Source organism: Salvelinus fontinalis, chromosome 26 (assembly GCF_029448725.1).
Source record: "Salvelinus fontinalis isolate EN_2023a chromosome 26, ASM2944872v1, whole genome shotgun sequence".
In the NCBI taxonomy this organism is placed as follows: Eukaryota; Metazoa; Chordata; class Actinopteri; order Salmoniformes; family Salmonidae; genus Salvelinus; species Salvelinus fontinalis.
The window spans coordinates 13,984,546-14,004,052 of record NC_074690.1 but is presented as its reverse complement, the minus strand read 5'-3'; the positions used below and the strand labels follow the sequence as shown (position 1 = coordinate 14,004,052).

General features: G+C 41.8%; 1 protein-coding gene across 3 annotated transcripts in view; it reads right to left on the bottom strand.

Moving 5' to 3' along the window:
• LOC129823679 (anion exchange protein 2-like) overlaps positions 1-18,905 on the bottom strand; it is a 63,441-nt gene extending 44,536 nt beyond the window's left edge. Inside the window, exon 1 of one of the 3 annotated variants that reach the window (XM_055882580.1) lies at positions 18,705-18,905. The gene's annotated coding sequence lies outside the window, so the exon portion shown is untranslated. Of the gene's footprint in view, positions 1-12,464; positions 12,787-18,704 lie in introns of those variants that run through there. The other 2 variants (XM_055882581.1, XM_055882579.1) reach the window with 2 other exon arrangements.
• Between the last annotated feature and the right edge of the window lie 602 nt (positions 18,906-19,507).

Sequence of the window (19,507 nt, the reverse complement as noted above, 5' to 3'; positions counted from 1 at the left end):
CATTACACAGCATAATTCATGTGTGGATATTGTCGTCACTCACTACAGAGTGTTTGCATCTGCTTGAGGTACGACTTTCATCTTTAATTATCCATCTTATGGTGAAGTGGTAACTCTGAAAGCCCTCAAAGACTAGGACACAGAAGCAGGCAGACTCACACAAATACGCACGCACACACACACACACACACACACACACACACACACACACACACACACACACACACACACACACACACACACACACACACACACACACACACACACACACACACACACACACACACACACACACACACACACGTAAGAGAGCAATAAGGGGATGACATAAGTCTCAATATTACTCCTACATACAGAAGCAGTCTGTGGGTGTGTGTCAGTCTGTCTCTGATTACGGTATCATCCCTTTCATACGCACACACACACACACACACACACACGCGCGCGTAAGAGAGCAATAAGGGGATGACATAAGTCTCAATATTACTCCTACATACTGTAGCAGTGTGTGTGTGTGTGTGTGTGTGTGTGTGTGTGTCAGTCTGTCTCTGATTACGTTATCATCCCTTTCAGTTCAACCTTCATTTCATTAAAGTGGAAGAGCCATCTGAGGACTAAATCATGACCCATCTCTCCCTGATATCAAATCGATACTGCTCCCGGCACACTGATTCTGTATCATAAAGAACACTATAGAAGACATAAAAGTATTTCCAGCTGACTTTACTTCTAGTCCCCTCTGGAGAACCCACGGCAGGGGCTGTTAACCTCTTTTGAACACACTGAAATTCAGTTATAATGAGGTATCGCTAAGAATTCTCAGTAAAAAAAAAAGCGGTATTCTTATAACACGTTTTACAATGCATTGTAACCGCATCATACTGCACATGTCAGCGTTAAGTGAAGTGTTGACATCTCTGACGACCTATTTTTGACTGTTTAAAGCCCCAGAGAGCAAGGGGCCTCATTTATCAAAAGGTGTGTGCACACAAAAAAAGACTCTAAACCCAGCATGCCCCAGTTTTTCCAGGAAAGTGTGCACATCTCCAAGTATACCTCAGACCATGCTGGTTAATCCAGTGTATTGTTCCCTTAGGAGAAATGGAGGTGGTTTGATGCACAGGAAATCTAATAATGGAAGATTAATAAAAAAAAAATTTTTTAAATGTGGGCCAAATGATAACAGAAAGGCATTTACATTTAGTAAGGAGATCTCAGAGAAGCATGGAGCCTAATATGTTTATTTTACTTTTATTATATAGGCCTAAATAATATATTGCAGGATAAATATTATGCTACCATTTATCCATCCCTCAATAGCCAAGCATGCTCAAAAGTAAATAGACACCAGAGTCTCTGGGTTCGCGCCCAGGCTCTGTCGCAGCCGGCCGCGACCGGGAGGTCCATGGGGCGACGTACAATTGGCATAGCTTCGTCCGGGTTAGGGAGGGTTTGGCCGGTAGGGATATCCTTGTCTCATCACGCTCCAGCGACGGGCCGGGCGCAGTGCGCGCTAACTAAGGGTGTACACAGTGTTTCCTCAGACACATTGGTGCGGCTGGCTTCCGGGTTGGAGGCTCTGTGTTAAGAAGCAGTGCGGCTTGGTTGGGTTGTGCTTCGGAGGACGCATGGCTTTCGACCTTTGTCTCTCCCGAGCCCGTACGAGAGTTGTAGCGATGAGACAAGATAGTAATTACTAGCGATTGGATACCACGAAAAATTGGTGAGAAAATGGGATAAAATTTAAAAATATATATTTAAAAAATAAATAAATAAATAAATAAAAGTAAATAGACCGGTAGCCTACTTAAAATATTTGACAGTATGGGTAGGCTACAGTAATGCTGTGCAGTTGGAGCACGACATCATAGGCTATTAAATCTCAGAGCCACCAAGGCAGAAGATATAAAACACTATGTATTAATAACAAAATACTGAACAACAATTCATCTTCTGTATAAAAGTGATGGCTGAAGTATTTACTTTTAAATGGCTCAAATAGACAATCAATCAATGTTGCAGAATGCACGGCCAGTATCTCGCTATAGGCGGCATGCATTTTAAGTTTGAAAAAGTCACTGCAAAAAAACTTAACACACTCTGCCCACACTTTTACAGAAATGTGATCAAACTTGCCATTGCGCTTCTCTTTTAGGAACTATCATGGCCCAGTTCCAACATCTACAAATCGTACAGCAAATGAGGGCGTGTTTGTTACCATAAAAGGTGAATAGAGGGCGTGTTTGTTACCATAAAAGGTGAATAGAGGGCGTGTTTGTTACCATAAAAGGTGAATAGAGGGCGTGTTTGTTACCATAAAAGGTGAATAGAGGGCGTGTTTGTTACCATAAAAGGTGAATAGAGGGCGTGTTTGTTACCAGAAAAGGTGAATAGAGGGCGTGTTTGTTACCATAAAAGGTGAATAGAGGGCGTGTTTGTTACCATAAAAGGTGAATAGAGGGCGTGTTTGTTACCATAAAAGGTGAATAGAGGGCGTGTTTGTTACCATAAAAGGTGAATAGAGGGCGTGTTTGTTACCATAAAAGGTGAATAGAGGGCGTGTTTGTTACCATAAAAGGTGAATAGAGGGCGTGTTTGTTACCATAAAAGGTGAATAGAGGGCGTGTTTGTTACCATAAAAGGTGAATAAAGGGCGTGTTTGTTACCATAAAAGGTGAATAGAGGGCGTGTTTGTTACCATAAAAGGTGAATAGAGGGCGTGTTTGTTACCAGAAAAGGTGAATAGAGGGCGTGTTTGTTACCATAAAAGGTGAATAGAGGGCGTGTTTGTTACCATAAAAGGTGAATAGAGGGCGTGTTTGTTACCATAAAAGGTGAATAGAGGGCGTTTTCCAGGTGGGGTTGTAAAAACTTGTTCACAAGCGCACAAATACAGCAGTCTGTTTCTGCGTATATGTTGCGTGCAACAGTGATAAATCCCAATCATTTGTAACGCAGGCAAACCCTAGAATCTCCACGTATGCCAGAATTTAGTGAGAAATGTACGGTTGATAAATGAGGCATCCGAAGGCTACACAAAGGGACCATGGTTATTTCTGGCGAGGACCCTCAACCCCTGGCACCACCTCCTCCCTCATAGATGCAAAAAAGCTAAAAGACTCTGCATGGTCAATTTGACTTCTGCAATGGGCCATACAGCATTTATTGTGATAGGGCCTCTGTAGAAGTCAGGGCTTTCATTCTTCTTGCGCTTCGCGGAGCAGAGCAGGGCTGTTGTGAAGGAAGTTGTCAAGGAAGTGAGTTTGTGTTTATACAGGACCTCCCGCCCTCCACCTACCGTCAACTAATCATGTCAATGCGGAACTATACGGAGCCCTCCGCATTGTTACAAAACTTTGTGAGGCGCACCGTATCGTCGTACAGAGCTCCATTTGGCCTCTGCAAGCCTCTGAAGGCTCTGCAATTACGTCACACCCTCCATACGTAGCCTCCGGACAGTATTGCTGGATCAAGGATAAATCAGATATTAATAATATAAAATCGATAATAAAAGCGCTGAGTGGAAAAAAGCTCCAGATTCGCCAGCCAGCATTTAAACAATGAGAATGGCAAAAGGGATGAAGGAGATTACCACGTTGTACCTACTCTTGCCTTTGTTGTTGATGTGGGTCGGTGGAATGTTAAGGTCAATCCATGGTGGATTTGTAAGCGGTGGTCCCTGTTACTGAAGCAAAGCGCTACACACGGTCCATGTTAGGCAACCTGCCAGGGATTATGGGGTTAAAAATGTGTGTGTGAAAAGATGATTGTTTACGCAACGCTAGTGAGCGTATGGATAGAAGACCCTAGCTACACGTGTTTGGTCAGACTTGATCAAAGTTTTGGCACTGTAGCCATTCACGGAACATAAGGTTGTTGGAAAGTGACGTGTACTCTGAAGATATTTGACTGGCCAGGAGGGACTCTACTTTAGATTTTAGGGCATGATGGTAAGACGGCAAGCCATATGTTACGTTTGGTATGGTTACATAAGACAAGAAGGTTACTTAATGTAAAAATGAAAGGAGGGGGTTTGGTCGGGTGGATTAGTTGGCGTAAAACGCGAACATCTAGCAACCCAAAGGTTGCCTGTTCGAATATCATCACGGACAACTTTTGCTAATTAGCAACTTTGCAACTACTTAGCGTGTTAGCTAACCCTGCCCCTAACCTTAACCCTTTAACCTAAATCCTAACCTTAACCCTAACCCCTTAGCCTAGGTAACGGAAGCGTTAGTCACCTAGCTAACAGTAGCCACAAAAAAATGAATTTGTAACATATCATACTTATTGCAAATTCGTAACATATTGTACAAATTGCAATTCAAATCAAATTGTATTTGTCACGTGTGCCGAATACAACAGGGATACCGTGAAATGCTTCCTTACAAGCACTTAATGAAAATATTTACTAAATAAACTAAAGTAAAAAAGTAATAGAATATAAAAAGCAACAGAATAAAATAACAATAACGAGGTTATATACAGGGGGTACCAGTACTGAGTCAATATGCGGGGGTACAGGTTAGTCGAGGGAATTTGTATATGTAGGTAGGGTTAAAGTGAAAATAGTCCAGGTGGCCATTTGATTAATTGTTCAGCAGTCTTATGGCTTGGGGGTAGAAGCTATTAAGGAGCCTTTTGGACCTAGACTTGACGCTCTGGTACTGCTTGTCATGCAGTAGCAGAGAGAACAGTCTATGACTTTGGTTTTTTAATTTAACCTTTATTTAAGTAGGCAAGTCAGTTAAGAACAAATTCTTATTTACAATGACGGTCTACCCCGGCCAAATCCTAACCCCTACAACACTGGGCCAATTGTCCGCCACCCTATGGGACTCCCAATCACGGCGGGTTGTGATACAGCCTGGAAACAAACCAGGGTCTGTAGTGACACCTCTAGCACTGAGATGCAGTGTCTTAGACCACTGTGCCACTCAGGAGACTGGAGTCTTTGACAATTTTCGGGGCCTTCCTCTGACACCGCCTAGTATATAGGTCCTGGACGGCAGGAAATTTGGCCCCCAGTGATATACTGGGCTGTATGTCTTACAGTCAGATGCAGAGCAGTTTTCATACCAGGCGGTGATGCAACCGGTCAGGATGCTCTTTATGGTACAGCTGTAGAACTTGTCATTCTTAACATATGAAATAGATGATAGAAATGCACAAATTAATACATACCATACAAAACATAACATATCATTATAAATGGAGGGAGACAGATTTACATTTACTATGTTACGTCTACCCCTGAGTCCAGGTTGTAAACCAGTGTGCTGTTTTTTACTTCTTCCTTTACAGTTAAGAATTACCTTACTTTTACTATGTTATGTCTACCCCTGAGTCCAGGTTGTAAACCAGTGTGCTGTTTTTTACTTCTTCCTTACAGTTAAGAATCACCTTACATTTACTATCTTACGTCTACCCCTGAGTCCAGGTTGTAAACCAGTGTGCTGTTTTTTACTTCTTCCTTACAGTTAAGAATTACCTTACTTTTACTATGTTACGTCTACCCCTGAGTCCAGGTTGTAAACCAGTGTGCTGTTTTTTACTTCTTCCTTACAGTTAAGAATCACCTTACATTTACTATCTTACGTCTACCCCTGAGTCCAGGTTGTAAACCAGTGTGCTGTTTTTTACTTATTCCTTACAGTTAAGAATCACATGTACCAGGAATTTGGCCTGGTGAATATACACAATAACTGGAATGCACTAAAAACTACAGACTAAACTGTAAAACTATAAACTAAGCTATAAATTTGGCATGTGCAATGTGTATAAACAATACATTTTTTAAGAATTATGTGTAATGGGGAAAATATATATGTAAGAGTCAGTCCGTGGGAAGAGTGCAAATTGGTAGGTGCATACAAGAATGTGCAGAGAGTGCAAAAGAGCAATGTACAGTTCTAGGATGATAGTGCAAAGTCCATGAATGAAAGTCCATGAATGAGAAGACCATCATGGACCAGGTGGCCAGCTGGTGAAGCGCGCGGGAAAAAGCTGTTCAGGTGGCAGGTGGTTTTGGTCATGATTGACCTAATGATAGTCCCACTAAGCGCAAACCAGAATAAATGCGTATCGCTGCAGAATGCTGTGGTAGCCATGCTGGTTAAGTGTGCTTTGAATTATAAATAAATCACTGACAGTGTCACCAGCAAAGCACCCCCACACCATCATACCTCCTCCTCCATGCTTCACGGTGGGAACCACACATGTGGAGACAATCCGTTCTGCATCTCACAAAGACCCGGCGGTTGGAACCAAAAATCTCAAATTTGGACTCATCAGACCAAAGGACAGATTTCCACCGGTCTAATGTCCATTGCTCGTGTTTCTTGGCCCAAGCATGTCTCTTCTTCTTACTGGTGTCCTTTAGTAGTGGTTTCTTTTCAGCAATTTGACCATGAAGGACTGATTCACGCAGTCTCCCCTCAGTAGTTGATGTTGAGATGTGTCTGTTACTTGAACTCTGTGAAGCATTTACTTGGGCTGCAATTTCTGAGGCTTGTATCTCTAATGAACTTATCCTCTGCAGCAGAGGTAACTCTGGATCTTCCTTTCCTGTGGCAGTCCTCATGAGAGCCAGTTTCATCATAGTGCTTGATGGTTTTTGAACTACACTTGAAGAAACTTTCAAAGTTCTTGCAATTTTCCATATTGACTGACCTTCATGTCTAAAGGTACTGATGGACTGTCATTTCTCTTTGCTTATTTGAGCTGTCCTTGCCATAATATGGACTTGGTCTTTTACCAAATAGGGCTATATTCTGTGTACCACCCCTACCTTGTCACAACACAAGTGATTGGCTCAAACGCATTAAAAATAAAAACAATTCAACAAATCCACAAAAAACTGAAATATCACATTTACATAAGTATTCAGACACTTTACTCAGTACTTTATTGAAGCACCTTTGGCAGTGATTACAGCCTCAAGAGTCTTCTTGAGTATGATGCTACAAGCTTGGCACAAGTGTACTTGGGGAGTTTCTCCCATTCTTCTCTGCAGATCCTCTCAAGCTCTGTCAGGTTGGATGGGGTGCGTCGCTGCACAGCTGTTTTCAGGTCTCTCCAGAGATGTTAGATCGGGTTCAAGTCCGGGCTCTGGCTGGGCCACTCAAGGACATTCAGAGACTTGTCCCGAAGCCACTCCGGCATTGTCTTGGTTGTGTGCTTAGGGTCGTTGTCCTGTTGGAAGGTGAAACTTCACCCCATTCTGAGGTCCTGAGCACTCTGGTACAAGTTTTCATCAAGGTTAACCGTTCATCTTTCCCTCGATCCTGACGGGTCTTCCAGTCCCTGCCGCTGAAAAACATCCCCACAGCATGATGCTGCCACCCACATGCTTCACCATAGGGATTGGTGCCAGGTTTCCTCCAGACGTGACGCTTGGCATTCAGGCCAAAGAGTTCAATTTTGGTTTCATCAGACCAGAGAATCTTATTTCTCATTGTCTGAGTTCTTTAGGTGCCTTTTGCGAAACTCCAAGTGGGCTGTCATGTGCTTTCTACTGAGGAATGGCTTCCATCTGGCCACTCTACCATAAACGCCTGATTGGTGGAGTGCTGCAGGGATGGTTGTCCTTCTGGAAGGTTCTCCCATCTCCACCTCCGCACCTTCCTGACCAAGCCCCTTCTCCCCCGACTGCTCAGTTTGGCTGGACGGCTAGCTCAAGGAAAAGTCTTGGTGGTTCCAAACTTCTTCCATGTAAGAATGATGGAGGCCATTGTGTTCTTGGGGACCTTCAATGCTGCAGACATTTTTTGGTACCCTTCCCCAGATCTCGACACAATCCTGTCACAATCCGCTCCACAGACAATTCCTTCGACCTCATGGCTTAGTTGTTGCTCTGACATCCACTGTCAACTGTGGGACCTTATATAGACAGGTGAGTGCCTTTTCAAATCATGTCCAATCAATTGAATTTACCACAGGTGGACTCCAATCAAGTTGTTGAAACATCTCAAGGATGATCAATGGAAACAGGATGCACCTGAGCTTATTTTTGAGTCTCATAGCAAAGGGTCTGAATACTTATGTAAATATGGTATTTCTGTTTTAAATTTTTAATACGTTTGCAAAAATTTCTAAAAACCTGTTGTTGCTTTGTAATTATGGGGTATTGTGTGTAGATTGATGAGCAAAAAAAGTATTTAATACATTTTAGAATAAGGCTGTAAACGTAACAAAATGTTTTAGTATGTATGACACCGGAGAAGGCTTATATTCAACTAAATAGCATATATACAGTATAGTTCAGTATGTTTGACACCTGAGAAGGCTTATATTCAACTAAATACCATATATACAGTATATTTCAGTATGTATGATACCTGAGAAGGCTTATATTCAACTAAATAGCATATATAGTACCATATATATTTCAGTATGTTTGACACCTGAGAAGGCTTATATTCAACTAAATAGCATATATAGTACCATATATATTTCAGTATGTTTGACACCTGAGAAGGCTTATATTCAACTAAATAGCATATATACAGTATATTTCAGTATGTATGACACCTGAGAAGGCCTACAAAAGAGAAGTGAAAATAGAAAACCGCAGAATAATATATTTTTGTTCTCTTCTCCCCGGCTCCTCTCCTTTACCAGTATGACTCAAGGTAACAGAGGACAGTGACTCAGCAGCAAACCACATCTAATATTCAGGCACTCTGGGGCAGACTTACTATCGGATTGTGAGCCCTGATGCGAATGTAAAATGGCCTAAATATGGGTGCAATGGATTGAAAAGCATAACTGCTTTGATGGTTGCAGATGAGAACCACTCTTAGAAACTCTATTCTATTCCATTCATTTCCTTCTCGTTCATTCAAAGTGTTTCTCTGGTCTACGACGTTGCCCATCATCATCCAATCAAAATAGAGGTCAATAGTGTTGGCAACCACTAGGGCATTTTGAAAATAAGGTCATGACCTCATAAGGTCTGCAGTACATGTCATTCCCACCATCTTGAGTAATTGACATTCCCTGGTTTGGTCAAAGTTGATCAGAGCTAGCTGACTGGCCTAGTTTGCCCTCTATAATAACTTGGGCTGGATCCCAAACTGCCCCTTATTCTCTATGTAGTACATTACTTTTGATCAGCGACAATAGGGCTACAGTGCATTCGGACCCTAAAACTTTTTCTACATTTTGTTACGTTACAACCTTATTATAAAATTGATTACATTCCTCCCCCCCCCCCCCCCTCATCAATCTACACACAATACCACATAACGACAAAGCAAAAGTTTATTTTGAAATGTTTGCTTGTGTATAAAAAAAAAAAAAAATACTTATTTACATAAGTACGTCATGTATAAAGTAAATCTTGCCGTTATAAAATATGCTTAAAATTGATTTTGTTTTTGGTTTGTGTAACCTTGGCCGGTGTTCTCAAAGTGTCTCAGAGGTGGAGTGCTAGTCCAGTTTTGCCCTTTAGATCCTAGTTACATGGACAGGGGGAGGGACCTGGTCCTAGATTATAATATTTGAGCATATTCTATAACGGCAAGATTAACTTTGTAAGATAAGAGGTTTGTATTTTCAAAAATTAGAGGCTACACGCTAGTATGTCTATAGACTAGAAAGGGAAGTGACATGAGCCTACCAGACGAGCTGAATTACTTCTATACTCGCTTCGAGGCAAGTAACACTGAAACATGCATGAGAGCAACATCAGCTGTTCCGGACGACTGTGTGATCACGCTCTCCGTAGCCAATGTGAGTAAGACCTTTAAACAGGTCAACATTCACAAGGCCGCAGGGCGAGACAGCTTACCAGGACGTGAACTCCGAGCATGTGCTGACCAACTGGCAAGTGTCTTCACTAACATTTTTAACCTTTCCCTGTCTGAGTCTGTAATACCAACATGTTTCAAGCAGACCACCATTGTCCCTGTGCCCAAGAACACCAAGGTAACCTGCCTGAATGACTAACGACCCATAGCACTCGCGTCTATAGCCATGAAGTGCTTTGAAAGCCTGGTCATGGCTCACATCAACATCATTATCCCAGAAACCCTTAACCCACTACAATTTACATACCGCCCCAACAGATCCACAGATGATGCCATCTCTATTGCACTTCACACTGCCCTTTCACACCTGGACAAAAGGAACATCTATGTGAGAATGTTATTCATTGACTACAGCTCAGTGTTCAACACCATAGTGCCCTCAAAGCTCATCAATAAGCTAAGGACCCTGGAACTAAACACCTCCCTCTGCAACTGGATTCTGGACTTCCTGACGGGCCGCCCCCAGGTGGTAAGGGTAGGTAAGAACACATCCACCACGCTGATCCTCAACACGGGGGCCCCTCAGGGGTGCGTGCTCAGTCCCCTCTTGTACTCCCTGTTGACTCATGACTGCATGGCCAGGCATGACTCCAACACCATCATTAAGTTTGCCGATAGCACAACAGTGGTAGGCCTGATCACCGACAACAACGAGGCAGCCTATAGGGAGGAGGTCAGAGACCTGGCCGTGTGGTGCCAAGACAAAGGAGATGATTGTGGACTACAGGAAAAGGAGGACCGAGCACGCCTCCATTCTCATCAACAGGGCTGCAGTGGAGCAGGTTGAGAGCTTCAAGTTCCTTGGTGTTCACATCACCAACAAACTAACATGGTCCAAGCACACCAAGACAGTTGTGAAGAGGGCACGACAAAACCTATTCCCCCTCAGGAGATTGAAAAGGTTTGGCATGGGTCCTCAGATCCTCAAAAGGTTCTACGGCTGCACCATCGAGAGCATCCTGACGGGTTGCATCACTGGCTGGTATGGCAACTGCTCGGACGCCGACCGCAAGGCACTACAGAGGGTAGTGCGTACGGCCCAGTACATCACTGGGGCCAACCTTCTTGCCATCCAGGACCTCTATACCAGGCAGTGTCAGAGGAAGGCCCTAAAAATTGTCAATGACTACAGCCACCCAAGTCATAGACTGTTCTCTCTGCTACAGCCCGGCAAGTGGTACCGGAGCGCCAAGTCTAGGTCCAAGAGGCTTCTAAACAGCTTCTACCCCCAAAGCCATAACACTCCTGAACAACTAATCAAATGGCTACCCAGACTATTTGCATTCCCCCCCTCCCTTCTACGCTGCTGCTACTCTCTGTCGTTATTATCTATGCATAGTCACTTTAATAACTCTACCTACATGTTGGGCACCTACATTCTTGGGCACCTACATGTACATATTACCTCATTTACCTCGAATGACCAGTGCCCCCACACATTCTTTTTTTTTACTTAGCAGGTATTTTTTTAATTAAAACTCTATTTTTGGTTAAGGGTTTGTCAGTAAGCATTTCACTGTAAGGTCTATACCTGTTGTATTTGGCGCATGTGACAAATAACATTTGATTTGGTCATTATCATTCACAACGATTTCCTTTTGCTGAAGTAAGACACAATGTGGCTTTACACAGGTGTAACGTTGAAGTCTCCGTAAATAGCCGATATCATGGGTTAGACACCATCTGTAACTCAAGACCTTATCATTCCTCTCCTCTCAAAGAGAGAAAGAAAGAGACAAATAGAGGGATTGGTGGAAAATGTATAGAAACGAAAGAGACAGGTGTTACCTCACAAGACAAAGACTACATTGAGAGCTCAGTACAAACTGAAAGCTGCATAAGGACATGATTTTTCATCGCATCCCCCTCAGTACATGTTGTGTGTGTTAATGGCAGAGAAGAAAAAAAATCCCTCCTCACTCAACAAAAAAGTTCATGCAGACTCAAGCTAGTCAGCTGGAGGTACAAAACGGAGAGAATTCTGTCTTACCGTCCAACAGGAAACAGTCATAAAAATACAGGAACACTTCCCATTTTTTCTTATTCTTCTTTCACTTCACTCAACAGATAGGAACACCCCCCCCCCCCCTCCCTCCCTCCAATTCCTTGCATGCGCGACAGATTCACACACAATGACACGCCAAACTCTAACAAAACCTCCTCTGTGTCTCCCTATGTGACACGATAACATTACAACTGCTTATTAGAGGCTTGCATTTACAAAGGACAGAGGACATTTCTTCTTCTTCACACCGAAACCCAAAATGAGAAAGACAGCAGAGTTTAAGGGAATAAGGGGATGGCGATGCATACATTTAAATAATTTCATTTATCCAGAGCAACTCTCCTGGTAAGTGTAGGTACAGCGAGGGGCTTCAACCGCAGCATAACAAGCATAGCTGGAGCAAATCTCTACTTGAAAAACATTCACGATGCTACAGTTAATGTATAACACTTCTTTTTTTTTTACTGACAGTCACAGAAGTGAGTGGAGTCTGAGCTGTGTGTCTGTGAGCTTGCAGTCAACAACGTAATCATGGTGAGTGGAGACAATGAACCCGACTGCCCCAAACAGAGGGAGTGTGAGTGTGTGTGTGTGTGTGTGTGTGTGTGTGTGTGTGAGTGAGAGAGAGAGAGCCCGACAGAGCTTACCTCGGCGTGCTCACTGCAGAGAGCTTCCTGCAACTGCAGACATCGTAGTGCAGAGTCAAAACCCACTGTGAATTCAGACAGGCAAGGAGAGAACACAGAGAAAAGGGAGAGGGGAGTGGTGAAAGTAAGGGAGAGGGAGAGGGAGTGTGTGTGAGAGGGAGAGGGAGTGTGTGAGAGAGGGAGAGGGAGTGGTGAATGTAAGGAAGAGGGAGAGGGAGTGTGTGTGTGAGGGAGAGAGGGAGAGGGATTGTGTCTGTAAGGGAGAGGAAGAGGCAGTGTGTGTGTAAGGGATGAAGAGAGAAGCAGAGCAAGAGAGAGAGTGAGGGAGACTGGTTGGTTCTGTATTACTGGCTCGGCTCTGCACACCCCCTAACACACACACACACACTCTGCCCTGACACACACACACACTCTGCCCTGACACACACACACACTCTACACTCGCAACCATTGAGTACCAACTAAGGTTTCAAACCCTCCCCCAACTTCCATTCCCCTCGATTGGGTTTCCTCCTCTAGCCCTCTGACAAGCATGTGACCGTGGGAGATGACTCGACAATAAGGGACTCACACACACACACACACACACACACACACACACACACACACACACACACACACACACACACACACACACACACACACACACACACACACACACACACACACTCATTGTTAAACACAGTGTGAAACATGACACAGTGACACACATGCCGAAAGACACTCTCTACAGCCGCAATTCACAATCTGACAATGACCTACATATTTACAAAATGTGGACAAGGTTCTATGCATAGTAGATCCTGATTCTATCCCACGAGAAAAACAATTTGCAAATCATATACAATGAAAAATAACGTGATTTGAAATAGTTAAAAACTATTACTCAAAGGTATAAGAACAAAGTTGAATTCGTTCATTTTTTTTCTATACCAGGTGAAGCGGCTGAGAACAAGCTATCTTTAAAAAAATGTAAATAAGAATGACACACACACAAGAAACATTAGGTCACTAAAACAGATGCCATCCAGAAAAACACCTAGCTATATAACATCAATTTGATAGATTTTGGAATGAACTTAAGTGTGTTTTGACTCAACACTTGAAATAAATGCACTTTCATTAAATACGACTTGACGCCTATTGAACTTTCTGACATCCCCCCCCAAAAGAGTCCAACTGAGCACAGCAAATGTCAACTCAATGTGACAGGCCTATTTGTTCATTGGAACGAAACAAGGTTATTATAGTTTTTGTGATTTTTTATATTTGTTTTTGATTCTATAGGTTTAGATTTTTTTTTGAAATTCTGTTTAGTTTTCAGAATTGATTTAATCATTTTTAATTTCGTTTCAGTTTGATAAAAAAAAAAAACATTTCTATTTTGTTTTTTATATTATTTTGTTTCAGTATTAGTGTTAGGGATATAAAATAGCCTATATGCGTGGGAAGCTAGGAGCCATTCATGTGTTGTAGGCCTATGGCTAGAGTTGTTTGTGGATGTCACTTCATGCCACCGTGGGGCAGTAATAAGATAATATAGTCATAGGTTCGGTTAGGTTTCAATTATAAATCAATCTTAGGCCGCATTCCAGAGCATAGACGTCGCTGACTACCTGACAGATTTTACAACGCCTGGATGAGTATTTAAGTATCAGCTAACCTCATCATATGTTATAGCAACATGTCAATCGATGACACAGTCAATGATGTGGCACGCAGCCATTGGTTGATGCATGCAGTGTCTGAGCAGTGGAATGTAACCATTGTCTGCTTATTGCACCCTGCCCCGACCAGAAAAATATTGCCTGTGAGACGTACCGCTCTGGGGCACCCCCTTTGCAGGACAAGCGCAACAAGCAGACCAGAGGCCCCGCCACAATCAGATTTTTTTTTACGGGTCTCTGTCTTTCTCTACTGTCTCTGACAGATTTCTTCCCTGTTGTTAGCTAGTGATAGCAAACTTATCTAGTATTTTGGCAAGATGTTCAAGTAACCGCTCTAACCAAAAATACATGTCCCCAGACGGAAGGAGACAAGCTATTCTAGCCAATGAGAGGGCAGATACGCGTGTGAACTACAGTTTTCCCGAACGCCACTTATATCAGTAAATGTGTAACAACCTTAACATCTCATCAAATAAGCCTTGCATAATTTGACAGTCTCTCATATACCTCTTATCTTGCGGGGACAGATTTTGAGCCAGAGATCATCTTCTCTCTTTGCCTCTTCCTCTCTGGTGACAAGTAGTGACATTGATGCACATACTAGGCTTATTTGAAACATTGCCATTTTCTGGTAGCATTGCATTTACCCCCCCAGAATCAGAAGCTCGAAAACCCCATTACAAAAAAAGCTTGCAAATCCCATTCGATCCCCCCCCCCCCCCCCCCCCCCAAACAATAATAAAAACGTTACATAATTTATGATTTTGATTTTTTGGTTCGTTTTGCAATCAAAAATATTATTTTTATTATAGTTTTAGTTTTTAAAACGTTTTCCTTAATTTTTATTGTATTTTTTATTGTATTTTTTTAATTACTATAATAAGCAATAATAAACACTGTTGATGTCATCACATATCACACATATATCAGTACATTATATAAGTTATATCAGAATTCTAGTTGACATTCCAATCATTTAAAATCACTGACAAATTGTGCCATTCTGATGTATAGGCTCACTGGGAACAGACATCAGTTCAACGTCTAGTTTTGATTTACACATTTGATTGAATTGCCAACTAATGTGAATTCAATGTGAAATCAACCAAACAGGGTCACCTTGTCATTGAATTTATGTTAAATGTTGGGTAAAAAAATAAAATAAAAATCCCTTACGTTGATGACCTTTTTGCAAATCCAAATCAGTAATCCACATTGATTCAGTTTTCCACATTGAATTTTTGGGATTAAATGATGTGGGGGGAAAAATTATGATTCAGAAATGATGATTTGCCCAGTGGGTGGGGGGGTGCTCTATGACATCAGCCTATCTAGGGTTCAATGTTTATGGATGTCATGACTGACTGACTAGTTAAAGACCAGTTTGTCTCCTCTCTAACCTTGTAAAGAGTGGCCATGATTACATAAATCAATGTCATAACCTAAACACACACACACACACATCAGTTCAACACAAGAGCGTCAATCCAACGCAAACTGTGATAATGAGGGACAATCTTAAACCGTGAGAGTGGTTTCCATGGTAATAGACAGAGCCAAGCTGGTGCCACTCAGGGCAATGTGGTCAGGGCATGGTGCTCCATTAGATAATACGTGTGACCAAGGGGAAAGACTTAACCTCATCAACAGTTCTAGTATTTTAAACTTCACCACAATGAGCAATATTAGCATTTCCATACCACTTCCTCATCTAACCCCATGTATCTTCCCTATTTAGCATGTATTACATTTCATGCCCAAATCATCTCAAAATAATTTAAAACCAGTTCATTAAGTAACACAATTCAGATTTGGGCAAGAAAAATAATAGATTGTCCGGATATGGCGGAATAGAAAAATGGCTACCCACAGTGGTTGTTTTTTTATTTTTATAGCTCCATTTTTGAAAATGTTCAGGGCTCCAAACTGTGTGTGTGTGCCAAGTTTCATGCTTTTATGAAAAAGTTAACGATTCCACCCACAATTTGGACATATCGCCTGAACAATAACAGTGTTTTTCTTCAGCCTCAACAACAATCAACGGTATAATAACTTATCTCCTGTGTAGGCCTATCACCAACCAAAACAACAGGCATTATCCAAACCCACAACACTTACATGGACATCCAAAAGGCTTTGTCTATAATCAGGCTATTCCCGTTTTCCAATCCGCAACCGCACTATAAAACAAATGGCAGAGACATGGTCAATATTTCATGTTTTACGGTATACTAATAACTCATCTATGTTGCCAAGTTACTTTTTTTGAGATATATGCGCAGGGTAAGAAAGCATGCACAGATTCCAAAACGAGCATGTTTCAATAGCGTGCAGTCACAACCTCCAGTGCGGTTTTTAAAAGAAAACTTGAAAAGACGAGGAGCGGTGCAATTCAGCATGGCAGAAGAAGAATGACGTTCATATTCTCATGGAAAACCATTGGCTCAGGCGGTACATCTTGGCTGGAAAATTCATACAAATAATGTCTGTGGAGGGGATGTTTAAACCAGATAAAATGTCACAATTCTTTGTCTCTGGTAATGTTTTTCTGTTCAGCAGATCCTGGTTAGCTTTGCATGCTAATGTGGGTCGTCCATAGATACTAACATATGATAACATAATGAAGACCTCAATCCCCTCCATTTATATGTTTCTTATAAAAGCCACCAGTTATGGGGCTTCTATACACTTTCTTGTAAATTCTGTAAAACAGGGAAGCCAGAGAGAATAAATCTGGAATGACTCTGGAAGGAATTTATAACTCTGGAAAGTAAATCACAGAAGTTCCGAGTCACTATCATTTATAACCAATAGAGATCCTGATAGTCTCCGACATGAATCAAAATAGAATTATGGAAATATAATTATAGATGTGAATTCTCAGCGTCACAGCTTTTTACTTACCGTACCAAACAGGAAAGGGGTGGGCACTTGGTTTATCAATGAGCATGAGTTAATGCATGGACATCTCCTCAAAAGCCCAATAGGTATTTAATCACACATATCTTTTCACAATTTCCTTAGTTTCTTTTTGCATTACAAACTGTCCAACAAAACAATGTAATTGACTTTTTTTTTGCCACACCAGGGTTTAATGTAAACTCTTGAATGGCTGGTGAATGCTTGATCCCCAGGCAAAGGTCAAGCTTCCTTGTTCATAGGTCCAGAAGGATTTTAGGCACTCAGCAACTTTTTCTCAAAGGACTGCCACACTCTTAAAAAAAAGATGATATCAAGAACTTTAAAGGATTCTTCAGCTGTCCCCATGGGAGAACCCTTTGAAGAACCCTTTTTGGTTGCAGGTAGAATGCTTTAGGTTCCAGGTAGAATCCTTTTGGGTTCCACGTGCCAGGTAAAACCCTCTTTGGGTTCCACGCGGAACTCTTTCTACAGAGGGTTCTACATGGAACCTGAAAGGTTTGTACCTGGAAACAAAAGTAGTTCTCCTATGGGGACAGCTGAAAAACATAATCTGCGCTGCCTGTGGTTCACCTTTATGGGACTCACTTTGGTTTCATCTACACTCAGAAAAAAAGAGTGGCATTTGGAACCAATTGTCCATGTAGGACAGGGGTGGGCCTGATCCGGCCTGCGATCCCATTCAATCCTGCCCGCTGTGGGGGAGTATTCTTTTTGGTAAAAAAAAACACTCCAGGCCGCTAGTGAACGTCTAAAACCAAATAGAAATTACACTATGTAGAAATGATAATAAACATATTTGTAAAAAAAAAAATAATGTTTACTGCACTATTTCTGGCCCGCAAATTGATTTTGACCTGCAAATTTGTCAAAAGAAAATCTGTGCAGCACTCCATTGAATTTTGAAATCCTGATGTGACCCTTCAGCCAAAACTTTCACATGTGGAAATGTGAAAAGGTGTTTTTGGAACACTTCACGCTTTCATGTGTGTAGTTTCATGTTGCTTTACATGTTGTCACATGTTATCACTTTAACTTCACATGTGATCACATGAAAACACGTGCTTTCAGAACACTTCTCAAGTTCACGTGAAATTCACGTGGTTTGACAGTAAGGGTTTTCTGCTGTAGAACCCCAGATAGAACTCTTTTTGGATCATATTCAGCCCTTTTTGGTTCCACATAGAATCGCTGGTTCCAAACAGAACCCTTGAAAGGGTTCTATTTGTAACCAAAAAGTTTTTTTTATCTAGAACCTTTTTTAGAGGGTTCTCCTACAGGGACAAACGGTTCTAGTTCTTCAGTACCATAGTGTTTCGACGGCAAACCTAGCTGAAAAGTTGTCCAGTGCATGCAACCAGACTGACAAATTTCATATCAACTGTCAACTCCCTCCGTCTGCTGTGTAAATCAAATGCACTTCTGAAAGCGCTATCTGGAAATTCACTATCTGCAAATGATTGAATCCCAGCCTTAGAAATAGTCATTTGGGATGCAAGACATGTTAACATGCTAACTGCCATTGAGATTGAGACTGGTAACATAGTCAATGGAATTGACAGGTGACTATACTTAGTCACAAGTTGTATGTTTAAAAGGCTTCATATAGTAATGTGTTAGCATCATACACATTATTAGATTACAAGAGACTCACCTCTACACGTTCATTCGTTGTTTTCTTCTCCGCATGCAAGGCTATGGAACCGGATCGTCGTTCGGACAAAGTCGTGTACTTTTTTTATAAAGAAAAAAAATAAAAGAGGTGTGCCTATGAATCTCTCTGTTAAGGCTTTTGATACTGGTTTCGGCAGATCACACCAGTATTTGAGAGGTTCTCCTTTGGCAAATGACTGATGCACATAGGATTGATGAAAGCTAAAGAAGGCAACTATATATAAGGTTGGGTTCGGGAATGTGTGTGCATGTGTGTAACTGTACGTGAGAGAGAAAGAGCGTGGGATTAATTGGTAAGCTTTTAACTCCCAAGGGAAGACTCGATAGCACAAGGGGAAGAAAAAAAAAGAACACAACAGTTATTATCCATACGTGGTCATACTGTCGTGCTCAATGGTACACCGAGAAGAAGAAAAAAACACCCCTAGGAATGAACTTGAGGTAAATAGTGATTATTCCCAGTACTGTGAGATCCCGCTGTGTTGAGTTCTATGACTCCTGTGGGAAGGGAGAAAATAAGAAAATGATTGTGTACACCATGACAATGACCACACACATCCCACACACTCAAATGGTTGTTTTGAGGAAGTGTAGGAGGACTGGCCTCAATGGAAACAGGGTTAATCAAGTGTTTGCTGTTATTGGGTCTCTCACAGGTGTAAAATAACCTCACAGTGCCTTGGATTGGTGCGCATGTTCTGTTTACGTATGTGTCTGTTAATAACTATTTTGCATGTGCAGGGCAATTTCACTTGCTGTGAGTTTATTTAGCGTCCTCCGTCA